Source organism: Chenopodium album, chromosome 10 (assembly GCF_948465745.1).
Source record: "Chenopodium album chromosome 10, dcCheAlbu1.1, whole genome shotgun sequence".
NCBI classification, from domain to species: Eukaryota; Viridiplantae; Streptophyta; class Magnoliopsida; order Caryophyllales; family Amaranthaceae; genus Chenopodium; species Chenopodium album.
In genome coordinates this window covers 14,484,660-14,498,472 of record NC_137843.1, presented here as the reverse complement: position 1 = coordinate 14,498,472, position 13,813 = coordinate 14,484,660, and the positions used below count along the sequence as shown (strand labels likewise).

Sequence of the window (13,813 nt, the reverse complement as noted above, 5' to 3'; positions counted from 1 at the left end):
GGGATCGAAATAACAAAAAAGTTTACAACTCGCTGCAATATTAGCACTCTTGCACATTTAACCAAAGTGCACAAAGCCATACCATATTCTTGGCTTCCATTTCAACCTTCTCTAATCCCTACCAATTTAGCAAAATTTTAACAATCTCAACATTGTTGTAGCTGCACCAACATGAAGAGGAGTTTGCAATTTTGCACCATCTGTAATTGTAAGAGGAACAAGTCAATAAGTATCAGCTGAAAGCACAACTTCAAATGACCGCAACATGAAACAATCACATTCACTTAAACATCACAAGACACAAGGGCGATTCCCTGATCTCGTCTTCTATACGAAGCCAATAGTGTGGATGTCGTTATTAAATACTAATGAACTAATCTACTTAATTCTAATGCATCTACTAATCTCTAACGGATGTAAATGGTGGCACAATTCTTTCAAAACCCGAAAGCATCATTCTTTGCTCTTTGATTTGCCTTAGCTAATGACTTTACAGTACATCAGAAAAATCCACCTCAAAGTTTTCCACAAAGAGCAAAGATTCCAAGAAAGAGCATTACATGCAGAAAGAGTTTCTTGAACTGAAGGTGATTAGTAAATGGTTTGGATTAATATGTGATAAAGACATTGTTAACTAACTAACTGGTCTTCCTCTACTTTGGTGAAAAAAATGCCATGGAATTAGGGCTGGCAAACAGGTCAGGTTGGGTCGGGTCGGGTTCAGGTCGAGACCCCCCAACCTGAACCCGACCTGTTTACTTAAACAGGTCAGAAATTTCAACCCGAACCCGACCTGGTTTTAAGCGGGTTGACATGAACCCGACCCGTCTTAACCTGTTTTTTTATGTTTTTTAAAAAAATTGATTAACCTTGTTATTTTTTTTAACCTGTAATCTTTTTAACTAATCTTGTAATTTTTAAAAATAAAAATATAATTCTTTTTCAAAAATTAACTTGAAATATTGAACAACATAAAAAAATGTAACATGCAAATTCAAAGCCACTTGCTGCATAGTTTTTAGTACAATTATACAACACTAAAAAGTTCCAAAATACATATAACAGAAATTTAATATTTTCCAATTAGTAACTTCATCATCTGATTCTTCATAATCAGCAAGTTCAACGGTTAAGGAGGAAGATGACAATCAAGTATCAACCATCTGTTAATTAAGAATATATTAGTTAATTAGATAAATAATTAGGCTAACTTTATCAAAATTCTAAATGCCAAATGCAGACTTAGCATCGTATAATCAGATGAAAAGATCAAACAAAATCACTTAATCTCACTCATAAACTCATAAAAAACAGTTGTAAAAACAAGTAATCTCACTCATAATCAGATGGTGAAAAAAACCGCATGCACAAAACGCACTCATAACAAACGAGCTTAAATTAGATTAAAAAAGTAAATTGAAGAAATTAAATCGCAAACAAGTAAACACATAAAAACAATAATGTTGAGATGAAATTGAAGAACTAAAATGCATAAAAAAAACAGAACAATTAAGTAAAGAGAATTAATTAGCAAGCAAATTACCTTTGACAATGTTGAGATGAAGATTCACAAGCTTTAATAAACAATTTTCATGGAAAAAATATGAAAACAAGAGAGAAGAGAGATGAAAGAGAGAGAGAGAGGAGAGAGAATGAGTGAAAGAGGTGAATTGGGGAAGCGGCGTGAATAAAGAACAAAGCTTAGGGTTTTTCATTTTTGTGGTTAGATATTTGGGCTTAGCCCATATTTAAAAGTTAGGGTGTAAATAACTAAAATTAGGGCTGGTAAACAGGTTTAGGTGGGTTGGGTTCGGGTTGACCCGACCTGAAACCAACCCAATTAATTAAATGGGTTTAGGCGGGTTGGTTTCGGGTTGGGATTTTCAACCTGTACCCGACCCATTTAACTTCAGGTCGGGTTCGGGTCGACCCAATTACATAAACGGGTTGAAAATCTCTTTCAAACCCATTTATTTCGGGTTGGGTTCGGGTCGGGTTGTCGGGTCAGGTCAGCTTTTGCCAGCCCTACATGGAATGTACAACAATTAAATATAATTACCAGGGCCATGTAGCTCGTAAACCTTTCATTGCCACAGTCCCACTAATAGTACCCCTTCAGTTGAGACTTGAGAAGGCTTCAACTGACCTTTGTAAACAATAGTCCTGCGACAATCAAGCACCAAATTACAGAAAATGCCAAGATCAAATACTGCTATCAGAATCAATTCAAATAGAGAGAGAATGTTGTCCTTGAACATATATAGATGTCCTTGACATCGCCATGAGGAAATTCAAAGAGATTGTGATAGCTACCATAAAAACCCTCCTTAATATGTAATCTGTTAGGAAAAACAAACAAAAAAATTGTTTACAGCTAGGAAAAGGTAGAACATAAAACCTTAGGAAATAGCACAGAAAATTCCACAGATTAGAATGATCACAAATATTATTGTATAAGAGGATGTCACATGCTCCTAATCTCTTTCTTCAAAAATCCATTGTATTTAAGAAAAGGACTTAATACAGAACCTTAGAGCTTTGTTTACTCCAAGTAAGCAAAAATAGAAAAGATGGATAAACAATAAGCCCTAGAAATCAAAAATTTCATTTTAAAAACTTGGAGCTCAACTCACAAATAAAAACCCATAAAATAAACATGAAGCTTAATCAATCGATAACAAACAACGAAAAATTCGCCTAAACTAATTGCAGAAAAATCCCCAAACTGATATAAGTTCAAAAACATATATCCATACCTGAATTCATAAGCACCATTGAAGCGTTTTTCATAGTACCTCAAAACAAAATCACACCTCCTCCTCCAGCCCGTTGTTTATGCAATGACGATCCCGAAGAATCCAAAATCTGAAACAAATCCAGATTACAATCTAGGGATTTTGATTTTCAAATCCAAGTCCAATAAGAATCCTAATTTACATGAACGATTAAACCCTAGACAGAGAAACGATTTTTGATGATTATAAAAGCAATCATCTTATCTTAGAAGTTGCTTCAATGGACAAAAAATCCTGCCCATAAATAGTAGATCGTAAATAATTAACCAAGAAAGAATCAAAAGCAAACCAAAGAGAAAATACCCGTTGAGATTGAATTGCTGATTACAATTACAAACCTAGAAAATGTAAAAAGTAACCCACTTTAGGACAGAGAAAGAAGCAAACCAAAATATCATATCACTGATTGCAAGGGCAAAAAAGAAAATCCACTTTCACTTTCAATAGTCTAACAATTGCTGCTCCTAAGCTACAGTAGCCAGGTTCTCATATAGGAAAAAGGGTTTTAGATTTTAGAATTAGTGCACATCATAATGAGTAGATTTGTGCAATAGAAGCTACAGGTAGCACTCACAGATCTACTCATTATCTCATATAGATCTCAAGCAACCATCATTACAAATTGTTTTACAAGCATTTTGGTAAAAACTAAAGAAAGTCTGGCCATCAACAAATATTCTGTTTCTTAATTGCCCATAGCATACATAGTTGACATTCACCACAATAGCAGGCTATGTTGAACAAACGAAGCTCTGCCACAATTGACTTTGCAAAGCATTTAGAATTTAATACAGTATACACAATCTACTAAGGAGTAAGGAAGCTCACATAATTTCATTCATTCCCTGTCAATCTGTCATATTTGTCAAAAATGTATAACATTCCTTTCTCTTCTATACACCTCACAGCTTCACCTCATCAACAGTCCACCATTTTAAATTATTTCAGAGTAAAAAAAATAGCAATCCTCCAAACTGAGATTAAAACAAATGATCATGGCATTTAGAACTTGAACTCACTATAAGTTAGTAATCACACTCTAACTGAGTCCTACAAACCACAATCAACTAAACTTAGTTTCCTAGGCAACTCACTCAAAAACCACTATAAATATATACTTCGCACAACACCACCACCATCTGTTCAAAGAATTTCTAATCACAAATATGTCACTATTAAAATACATTGTTCTAGAATTAAGCAAGTAATAATGAAATTAAGCTCATGAAGTTTCCACTGCCACCAAATCCAATAAATACAACAACAACAACATTAAGTTTAACAAAATAAAATGCATACAAACAACAACAAGATATAGCATACAATACATGAATACAGAGAGCATCCATGACACTCCGACCACCACTTTTAGGCAATAGCTTGATCTTGAACTTCTGAACTCCACCCTTAGAAATAGAACTAGACTCCGCCTTCAGTATTGCCCTGAAAACCTTCTAAGAGCTAGGCTTTTCCTTCTCCTTCTTTGAGGTACCAGAAGGGAAGCTAATAAGCCTCCCTTAATCATCAAATAGCGTAGAGCAATTAAATGATTTTGACCCCATCCCTCGAGCACCATATGGCTCCGATTTTCCTTGATAAGCATACATCCCATCATCCTTATAATCATACCTACCTCTTAAATTAGACCTACTTCCCCCAAAACGCAGAATATTGATGATCTAAAACCCCTAGGAGGAGAAAACGCAAAATGCAACCCATTTTCTAGATCAAAAACCCTAATGCTCACGATTTTACCACCTGACTTTCTGAAAAAAAAATTGGAATTTTCAACCGTGGAAATTATTTTAGTAAAAAAGTTTAGCCGCAAAAAAAAAAAAAAAAAAATCACAATTTCATCAACAAAACCCATCACAATCCCTGATTATGAATAAAACCCATAAAAAAAAAACTTAAAACCCATACAGAATTTGAAGTTTCCTCGGTAATTGAATCTGAGAAAATTACTCTATAAGATCAACCAAAACAAATTAAAGATATACCCTAGATTTTTGAATTGATATTAGAGGATTATTACAAAGGATAAAACGCATACTTATCTAAAATCTAAACGCTACGTCCTCTCCTCCCCCTATACATAGTCACTTTTTTTCTCCACTCACTCGTAATTTGTGATAAAAAGTTTCTTCTTAATACTCCCTCCTTCCCTCCACTCTATCCCTCAACTTTCCTCCCTCTCTCCCCCTTCGTTTAAAGATACACAATAATGACAAACGACAAGCCTCAAAGATACTTACAGATGACCATGTCATTTTTAGAATATGATCAATCTTTGAAAGCAATACAAGTCTTAGGGCTAAAAATGCAACTAAGAGTAGATTAATAGAATAGTGGCATACATAAAGTTGATAAAATTTTCGGCCAATCTTACCTCGCGATGTATATCTTACCAAGTGTTCTGATTATATCAAGTTCGCCATCTGCCAATAAAAGCTGACTGACATTTCCTTACACTCAATGTTTTACCAGCCTGAAAAAAGAAAATACTCTCACTCTTTCTCCCCCCGGCCTCTTTATCTCTCTTCTTCATACCTCTGCTTCCTTCATTGTTGTTTCTATACTCTCTCTTATATTTCTCCTTCTCCCTCTTTTATTTCCCTTTTCCTATCTTTACCTTGGATTATCCCACCTTCATGTTCCTTCTTCCACCCATCTACTCTTCTTTTCTTCTTTTATAATATGAACATTTTAGTACGCCTTTTACCTATTGCCCCCTCTTCCCACCATTAATTACCCTTTTTAATAAGATTTTCTTAAGTGATCTTTATCTTTTCCTCTACTTCACTTTTGATATGGTCTTTTAAAAGTGCTCTCTTTTTCTCTTATTCTCTTGTTATTATATTTCTCTTTCTCCTTATCTTATAATCAACTCATACTTGCATATCCCTAATTATAACCTCGACCTCTCTCTCACTCACCTTTCTTGTTTTTTTTTTTTTTTTTTTTTTTTTTTTTTTTTTTTTTAATAGTTTTATAAAAAGGTTTATAAAAAAGTACTTATTTCTTACTACTATTTTAAAGTGCTCTATTATATTATATGTCGAATTTTCCTTTACCTTTCTCTTTTTCTCTTCCTTTTCCCATACACGCATTCTCTCTCGTTACCTCCCTGTTGTTCAAGCTTTCTTTATTATACTTTTTCCTTTATTCTTCTTTTTTCTTCATCTTTTAATGAGCCTTGTCCAACTAAGCCCCCTCCCAAATCCTTTTTTTTTTTCTCTCTATAATTTTCTTTTATGATTTAGTGCGTCTAAGAAAGTCATTTTCATTTTTGCTTATTTCTTAGTCTTATACCTGAAATAGATCTCTTCTAAGTATCTTTTTCGTACCTTCCTTACCTAACGTTGTCTCCTTTCCTTCATTCTTTCCTTTTCTCTCTTCTTCCCTATTTTTTTTCGTCAAATTCCAATCCAACTTTTACGACTTATAGAGTCACTTTCTACATGATTTTGGATTTCCATAAAATAAAATACAATATAATAATAGTTCTTTCTAAGAAAGACTCAATGTCTTCTCCTCTATATTACAACCAAAATCATCATTTTTTATGTTTCTAATATAACGTTGCTTCTCCTTCTTCACTACATAACCTAAAATGAGTAGGCGTAAAAGCAGCTGGTAATTAAAAAAAAAACACTACAATAAGCAATTTAACACCCAAAAAAGTGAAGCAATAATATGTCACCACTCACTCACTCTTGTAAGTCATGACTAACAATTCAAGTTACAACAATTGCACCAAGAGGATGTACACGCAGAAAAAGTAACTTAGGTTACCTTTGCAAATTGACAAAAGAAGAATTCTACTTCATCTAGCTCCGCATAAAATGAAAATGGGCATGGTGATGCGGTTCTTGTCCTGCTATCAACTTGTTCTATCACCTAATCTGGCTTGTGAAGTTCAGATAACCTGCCGACCTTCTTCCCTTGAATAAATTCATCATTGTATTAGGATAAGGAAAGTCGAGACCTTTAAAAAAAACATTAAAAGGATAAAAAATAGAATGCGGGAATCCCAAATTAATTCCCCAGTTCTAAAATGGTTTCAACAGCTTACAGATTACAACAAGAAACCGAAAATTACAGAGTAATTAAATACTATTAATTGGTTTAAATAAGGTTTATATATGAATGAAAAACTTACAAGATATTATGACTTAAATGGTCCCGTTTTGGTTTCAACTATAGTTTCATACTTTTCCTACTTTAAATTATACTAAGTGAGGTTATATGTGAATCAAAAACTTGTTTACAAGATATTAGGACCTACAAAAAGCCACATCCAATACCACCTATATGTTGAACACACTAATTAAAATTCTTGAAAAAAAGAAGAATAAGAAAGAGCTAAATTCATTTTAGCAAAATGTAAGTTCTATCTCATTTATAGCTTTTATCCCTGACGACAATCTAATCTTACACATAATTGATATTGTGAAGTACTATGTAGTTTATTACTTGTAAGAAAGAGCTAAGTGGGTGACCGAAGACCATCTAGAACATATACAAATTATAAAGGAAAAAGAATATTAATTTAATGAAATATTTAGAGGAATGCTCAACCAAAGTGAATATTTCCTCTCTAACTAAAACACGTGAATTATATCATGCAATGAGCTGGATACTTGCATTTAACTAAAAGTTCAAAGCAGTTGGAATTTTGGGTAATAATGTGCTTAGTTTGTATTTGGCCTTGTATAAATGCAACTTTTTTCATGATAAAATAGTAAATTTTATACCCGAAAACAATTGAAAATGTTTCAAGGACCTAAATTTATACTGAAAGCCCATAGGCTTTGAAGGGGAAATGCAGATGCATGGCAGTAGAAATTACCTTTTTCATTATAGCAATTGATAGCTGGTGCCTTTCTTCCTTCTCACATTGACACTCCCAAACCAGCTAGAGAAATCCTTGTTATATTTCTTCAGCTCACAGAACATAAGACTGCATCAACAATCAGTGGTAATTGGTAAATAATATGTAATACACAATTCTTATCAAATATGCACCACGTTTCACAATTCTCTTTATCAAGCAACCAGACACATGGTTTGACCAATACTATACGAATTCAAGTATGTGGTCATCAGGGGTGAAAGCTCTTAACTTTATAACCACTTTAAAAGCAACTCATGAACCACAATAACAACCCAAAATTAACAAGTAGTGCAGCAATATGATCCACATTCCATTAGATTCCTATGGCAATATGAATACTTTCTTGATAATTCTTACTCAAGTTTTCTTATAGAAAAGAATTGACAGCATAATTCTTTAGTTATATTACAAGGGATCTTCTTAAACATTTATATTGAACACCTAAAGATAAGGCTTTGATTAGGATACTCAGAAACTTAAGCTAAGGCGAAAACAATTACGCGTTTGGAAATTGGCAGCCTTAACAAGCTTAGATACATATCCGTCGCAAATATTTACATCAAGGTCACCCTAAGACGACCCACATAACGTACTCGATAAACCATAATCATCCGATGTTCATTTCTCGAACTACCCATTATTCATTTGTTTGACATTCATAACACAATAATCCAATACCCAATATACCTTAGAAACATAAAGCAATAAAACTTTAGTCCGATATAGCGCCGAGTCATAGATACCCTAAACCCTAAACCCAAACTAGAAAAAAATGTGAGGAATCCATCTCTCGTCAGCTGTTACTTCAAAATTCATAGAACACAAATGGTGAAATATGCAATTAGAAGTCACCTTAGGAGGGGGATGGACAATGCTGTTGATTTGAGTAAACGCACTACTGATTGTGATTCCACAATAATGAAGCATAGGTTCAGCAGCATAATTACTAAACTTCAGAGCTTACATCAATAACACAACTTTAATATAATAATTAACCAGAGCCAACAAAAATACAAAGGCATCAAGCATCACTTATGCATAATGGGAACCTAGATGAGAAAGCTCAAATCCTCCAGGTAAAGAGGAAGAATGAAAGACGAACTCTTTGACTTGCGATTGTGTTCTATTACTTAAGAAAACGGAACTTGTGTGGTATTTTAAAAGACAGGAAGAGTTCTATTATATTGACTATGTATCAAATGCTCTATCATGCACATTTTTATGAGGGTGTAAGGCATAGGTACCCCCAAAACAAGCAAAATTCAAGGAAGAAAAGGCCGAGCCTAGGGTATCATCAAAAAAATATTCATTTCTAAACTTCTGATTGAATGCACACGAACTACCAGCCTCAAAACAGGATATATAGGTGAATATTTGTACCTTGAACTGGCAAGATAAGAGAACTTCAGTCTCCAATTCACACCATCAAATATGCTAGAATAAACGTCTAGCCTTCTTGCCTATATCATCAGCAAATATTATGATAGCAAATCTGTTAGTGTAAGTAAATAGCTCAACTTGTGAATGCGTAAACTTGATTGTATAAATTATAAACATGTGACAAATCTGATTTTCTTGAACTATGATGATTTTGTAGAAACATTGGTACGGAGCATTAAATTAGTTTAGGCAAATCCATGGCTTATATATAGTGTGCTTTTGCGTTAGCAAATTTTATTGTATGTCTCAAGTCTTATAGCTTATTAGTGATATAATATATAGTTTAGAGAGACAAAGAGAGAGAATTATGGTGTATACCCCTGGTATTCTTACGCACTGGCCATGGGAGCCTCTTGGTAGCTTTAATATTTTACTCTCTCTCTTTCTTACAAAAGTCATTTAAAGTTTGTAATTTGTATTAGTTTATACAAATGCTCGCTCATTGATTTACTATTATGTTGGCCTTGTTTTATTAATGTTAAATTCTTTTCCTGACATACATCCCCTGCCTACTAAGGGTAAATTGAGTGAAGACGGTTTTTCAAATCAATGAAAATCAAACTTGGAAAAAAAAAGTAAAAAATGTATTGAGTTGTATAAAAACCTCATTGAATTTAGAGATGACAACATTCAAAGAAAAACCAGATCTTCTACATAAAATCAAATTCAAAAGCAGAAAATCTGCGTTGCCTCATATGATTATAGCCACAATTCCCCAAATCAAACCTTACAACCCCAATAAGAACCCAAGAAACCAGAAAATTTGAAAAATAAAAAAAATTTACCTGGATTCAGGTCTGGTTAAGATTAATTTTGCTGAGTTTTACGATGTTCAAGTGGTCCTTGATATTCTCGTCGTCCACCAAATCTTTGATCAACCGCTACCACGACCGCCTTCTCCCACCGTTTAAATATGTTCTTCCTTCCCTCCGATCTTCTCTATTGTCCTATGTCATAAATTCAATTTCATCAAGTTTAAAGCGAAGTGACCGTATCAATAAATAAATCCACAATAATCTTAATTAATGTACTCCATCATTAAAAGCTATTAATTAATTGCTAATAAGTCAAACACAAGTCAATTCCAATAAAATAATAAGTCAAACACAAGTCAAGATCGTGATAATACTACACTTTATTCAAACACTTACGTTCACATCAAATCCAACTAAAACACAACAAATCTAAGCACGCATTCGTGATATAAAGTATATCTATTTTAACAGAAAAACCATGAACAACAGTAGGTGAACAAAACTGCTTTCTACTGATCATATTCCTAAGACGCCGATTCAGCTAAACTTGCAGAAATATGGTACTGAAAGAAGCCTTCAAGATAAGCTCTAATCAAATTAAGCCAACAATCCAGAAAAGCACTAATAAATCCATTACTCAATACTGCCTCACTCTATCCTTGCACTCCACTTCCAACCTGAAACAAGCGTGCGGTAGTATAATACAAGTATGTTGGTAATTAGTAATGAAACAAGTCCTTAAATTAAACTTTAACCAATTCCAGAAAATCAACAATCCAGTTCAAATAATATCCCACTACATAGCGTTCAAAACCAATTAATCAAAATATTCTTCTCGCTAACATTCTCATCCTTATTCATTTCAACTACAATATTCTGCCGACACATATAGTATCCTCAACACCTCAATATTCATATTAACTGCAGGAATGTTCTCAAATATCTAAAATAAAATCCAAATATTCCTATTAAAACTACAGAAATATACTAAAATATCCAAACTACAACCAAACTCCTATGAAATTGCCAGAATATTAGTACACATCCAAATACTCCTATAAAATTGCAGGAATTTTCTTAATTATTCAAAATAGTAAAATACATCCAATATATGCATATTCAAGTATCAAATCTCAGTCATTCCACCAATATACTATGTATAGTAACTAAACAAACATCATTAAGCACTCATTTAGCGATTATTAGCTTGAATCTCAGGTATTCTTCCACATCTCAGTATATAGAGCAGCAAAATCAGAGAAAAAAATTCAAAAAAACAAATACAAATCGAATTAAATATTTTAAGTCAAAATCAATTCAAACAGATCTCTGCAAAATCAAACATTTGAACCCTTTAAAACGGCACAAAACAAAAAACTAAAATAAAGAGAACTAAAAGAAAACACAGAACCTGAACAGCTTTGTAAGCATTCATAGTATCTTCAGTAGCAGTTTCCGTTCATCACCAGATTAAGACAAATTCCACAGCAACATTTCATAATTAGTTAGAGGTTATTCATGCTGTCTACTTATTAAGGTCAGAAATCAAGTTCATATAAAATCTTTATTGCTTGATTAGATCTTCAAAACATCAAGTTTGTCCTAACTTAATCAACCCTAGTGTCGAACTTAAAAACAGAATTCAGACTAAATTCAAATCTAATTTCCATGGATGACAAAATTTCACATACCAATAAATACCTTTTATTCACTGATTGTGATTAAGTGATTCAAATAGTTTATTAAAGAGTGATAATTTGAAGAAATAGAAACCCGTGAGAAAACAACAATCCATACAATCCCCGAATATAGTTTAGCAATAATCTGATTCCTCACTAATTTCTAATTTTTTACTTAACAGATTATTTTATAATAACTACAAAGTTAAAAACAGAAATAGATTCTGCCGAATATAGTTTAATATTAATTTCTACTTTAAATGCCTTAGAAGTCATTCCTCAACCTTGTACCTTGTTAGTTACCCGGAGTTCCCATGCTTCTGGTTGTTAAGATCTAAATCAGCAGAAAAAGATGCAAGTGAATAAAAAATATAATTACCAGGGCCATGTAGCTCATAAACTTTCATTGCCACACTCCCAAAAATAGTATCCCTTCAGTTGAGAAGGCTTCAACTGACCTTTGTAAACAATATTAATCCTGCAACAATCAAGCACCAAATTACAGAAAATGCCAAGATCAAATACTGCTATCCGTTGCAATTAAAATAGAGAGAGGATGCTGACCTTGAGGATAGAGAACATATGTAGATGTCCTTGACACTGCTATGCGGAATTTCAAAGCGGCTTTAATAGCTACCATACAAAACCTCCTTAGTATGTAGTATGTAGTATATACTCTGTTAGAAGAAACAAACAAAGTACGTTGTTTACAGCTAAGAAAAGGTAGAACACAAAACCACAGGAAATAGCACAGTAAGTTCCATAGATTAGAATGATCATAAATATTATTCTATAAGAGGATGACACATGCTCCTAATATCTTTATTTAAAAATCCATTGAGATTCAAGAAGAGGACTTAATACAGAACCTTAGAAATCCAAGTCAGTGAAAACAAAATATATAGATAAACAGTAAACCCTAGAAATCCAATTTTTCATTTATAAAAACTCAGAACTCAACTCACAAAGAAAACCCCATATAAATAATCAATCGAAAACAAACAACGAAAGTTCGCCTAAAAGAATTGCAGAAAAAATCCCCAAATTAACTTAAATTCTAAAACATATATTCATACCTGAATTCATAACAAAATCCCACCTCCTCCTCCGGCTCCTTATTTATGCGATGGTCCAAAAGAATCCAAAATCTGAAACAAATCAGATTACAATCTAGGGATTTTGATTTTCAAATCCAAGTTCAAAAAGAATCCTAGTTTACATAAACGATTAAACCCTAGACCGAAAACGATTTCGATGATTATAAAAACAAGCATCTTATCTTAGAAGCTACTTCAATGGACGAAAAATCCAGCCCAGAAACTACACTTTACAAATTAACACACAAAAAACTCAACATCCCCAATTACCATTTAATTCCATCATAAATTCAACAAATCACAACCTAAATCCCCAATTACACAACAATAAAACATCAATTACCAGAACCCAAACAATCATAAACAAATCCAATCAACTATACCCCTAACAACCAACAATCATTACCTGAAAACCGCAATAAATACAAGCAAATTAAGAAAATTAACAAAAACAGAGAGAAGAAAGCTAACAACAAGCGGGACCAGGTCCACCATCAGAATCAAGAGATTAAAATTCACGAGCAGCCATATGATTATTACTCAGCATCAACTTCTTCACGAAAACCACGGCCTTTCGTCTTCTTCACGAATCTAGCAGCCGAACCGCCGGCAATGGCAGGTTTGAGCTTGGGATACGAAGCCGTAAGAACCTTTGATGATCAGAGTGTTATCTTCCACAGAAGCAGGCATATCAACTTTCAATTGAAGAGTTTCTTCGTCTTCTCGAACATCACAGCCTCTTCTTCTGATAGCAAAAATGAAAAGTAACCTAATTTAGGAGAGAGAAAGAAGCAAAACACAATACCAAATCATTGATTTCAGGGGTAAAAAAGGAAATCCACTACTCATTTTCAATAGTGTTTTCAGTTACTGTTCCTAAGGAATAGTAGAAGATTTCTCATGTTTTATAAAAAACTAGTTGTGGACCCGTGCGCGGTGCGCGCGGTTCCCCAAGTTATCGATATTGGTTAGCAAATTATAGTTGTGGATGTAATGTAGGTGTTAATAGTACATATTCATGCAGAAGTGATGTGAGTTGTTTATGTGATGATGTATAATTCATTTAACGTCTAATGTTTACTTATATGATATGGTATATGTTTGATAGTCATGTTATTTACTGCATGCTTGTAGGTATATGATACTTTGC

At 33.3% G+C, this 13,813-nt stretch overlaps 1 long non-coding RNA gene across 1 annotated transcript; it reads right to left on the bottom strand.

Moving 5' to 3' along the window:
- Window positions 1–3,161: 3,161 nt before the first annotated feature.
- Window positions 3,162–13,514, bottom strand: LOC145562275 (uncharacterized). The gene is made up of 9 exons (XR_014094311.1): window positions 13,135–13,514; window positions 12,643–12,714; window positions 12,131–12,243; window positions 11,946–12,044; window positions 9,918–10,079; window positions 9,073–9,152; window positions 7,648–7,758; window positions 6,591–6,739; window positions 3,162–3,769 (listed from the first exon to the last, which is right to left on the bottom strand). It is a non-coding gene; the product is annotated as an uncharacterized LOC145562275 (long non-coding RNA).
- Window positions 13,515–13,813: the final 299 nt, after the last annotated feature.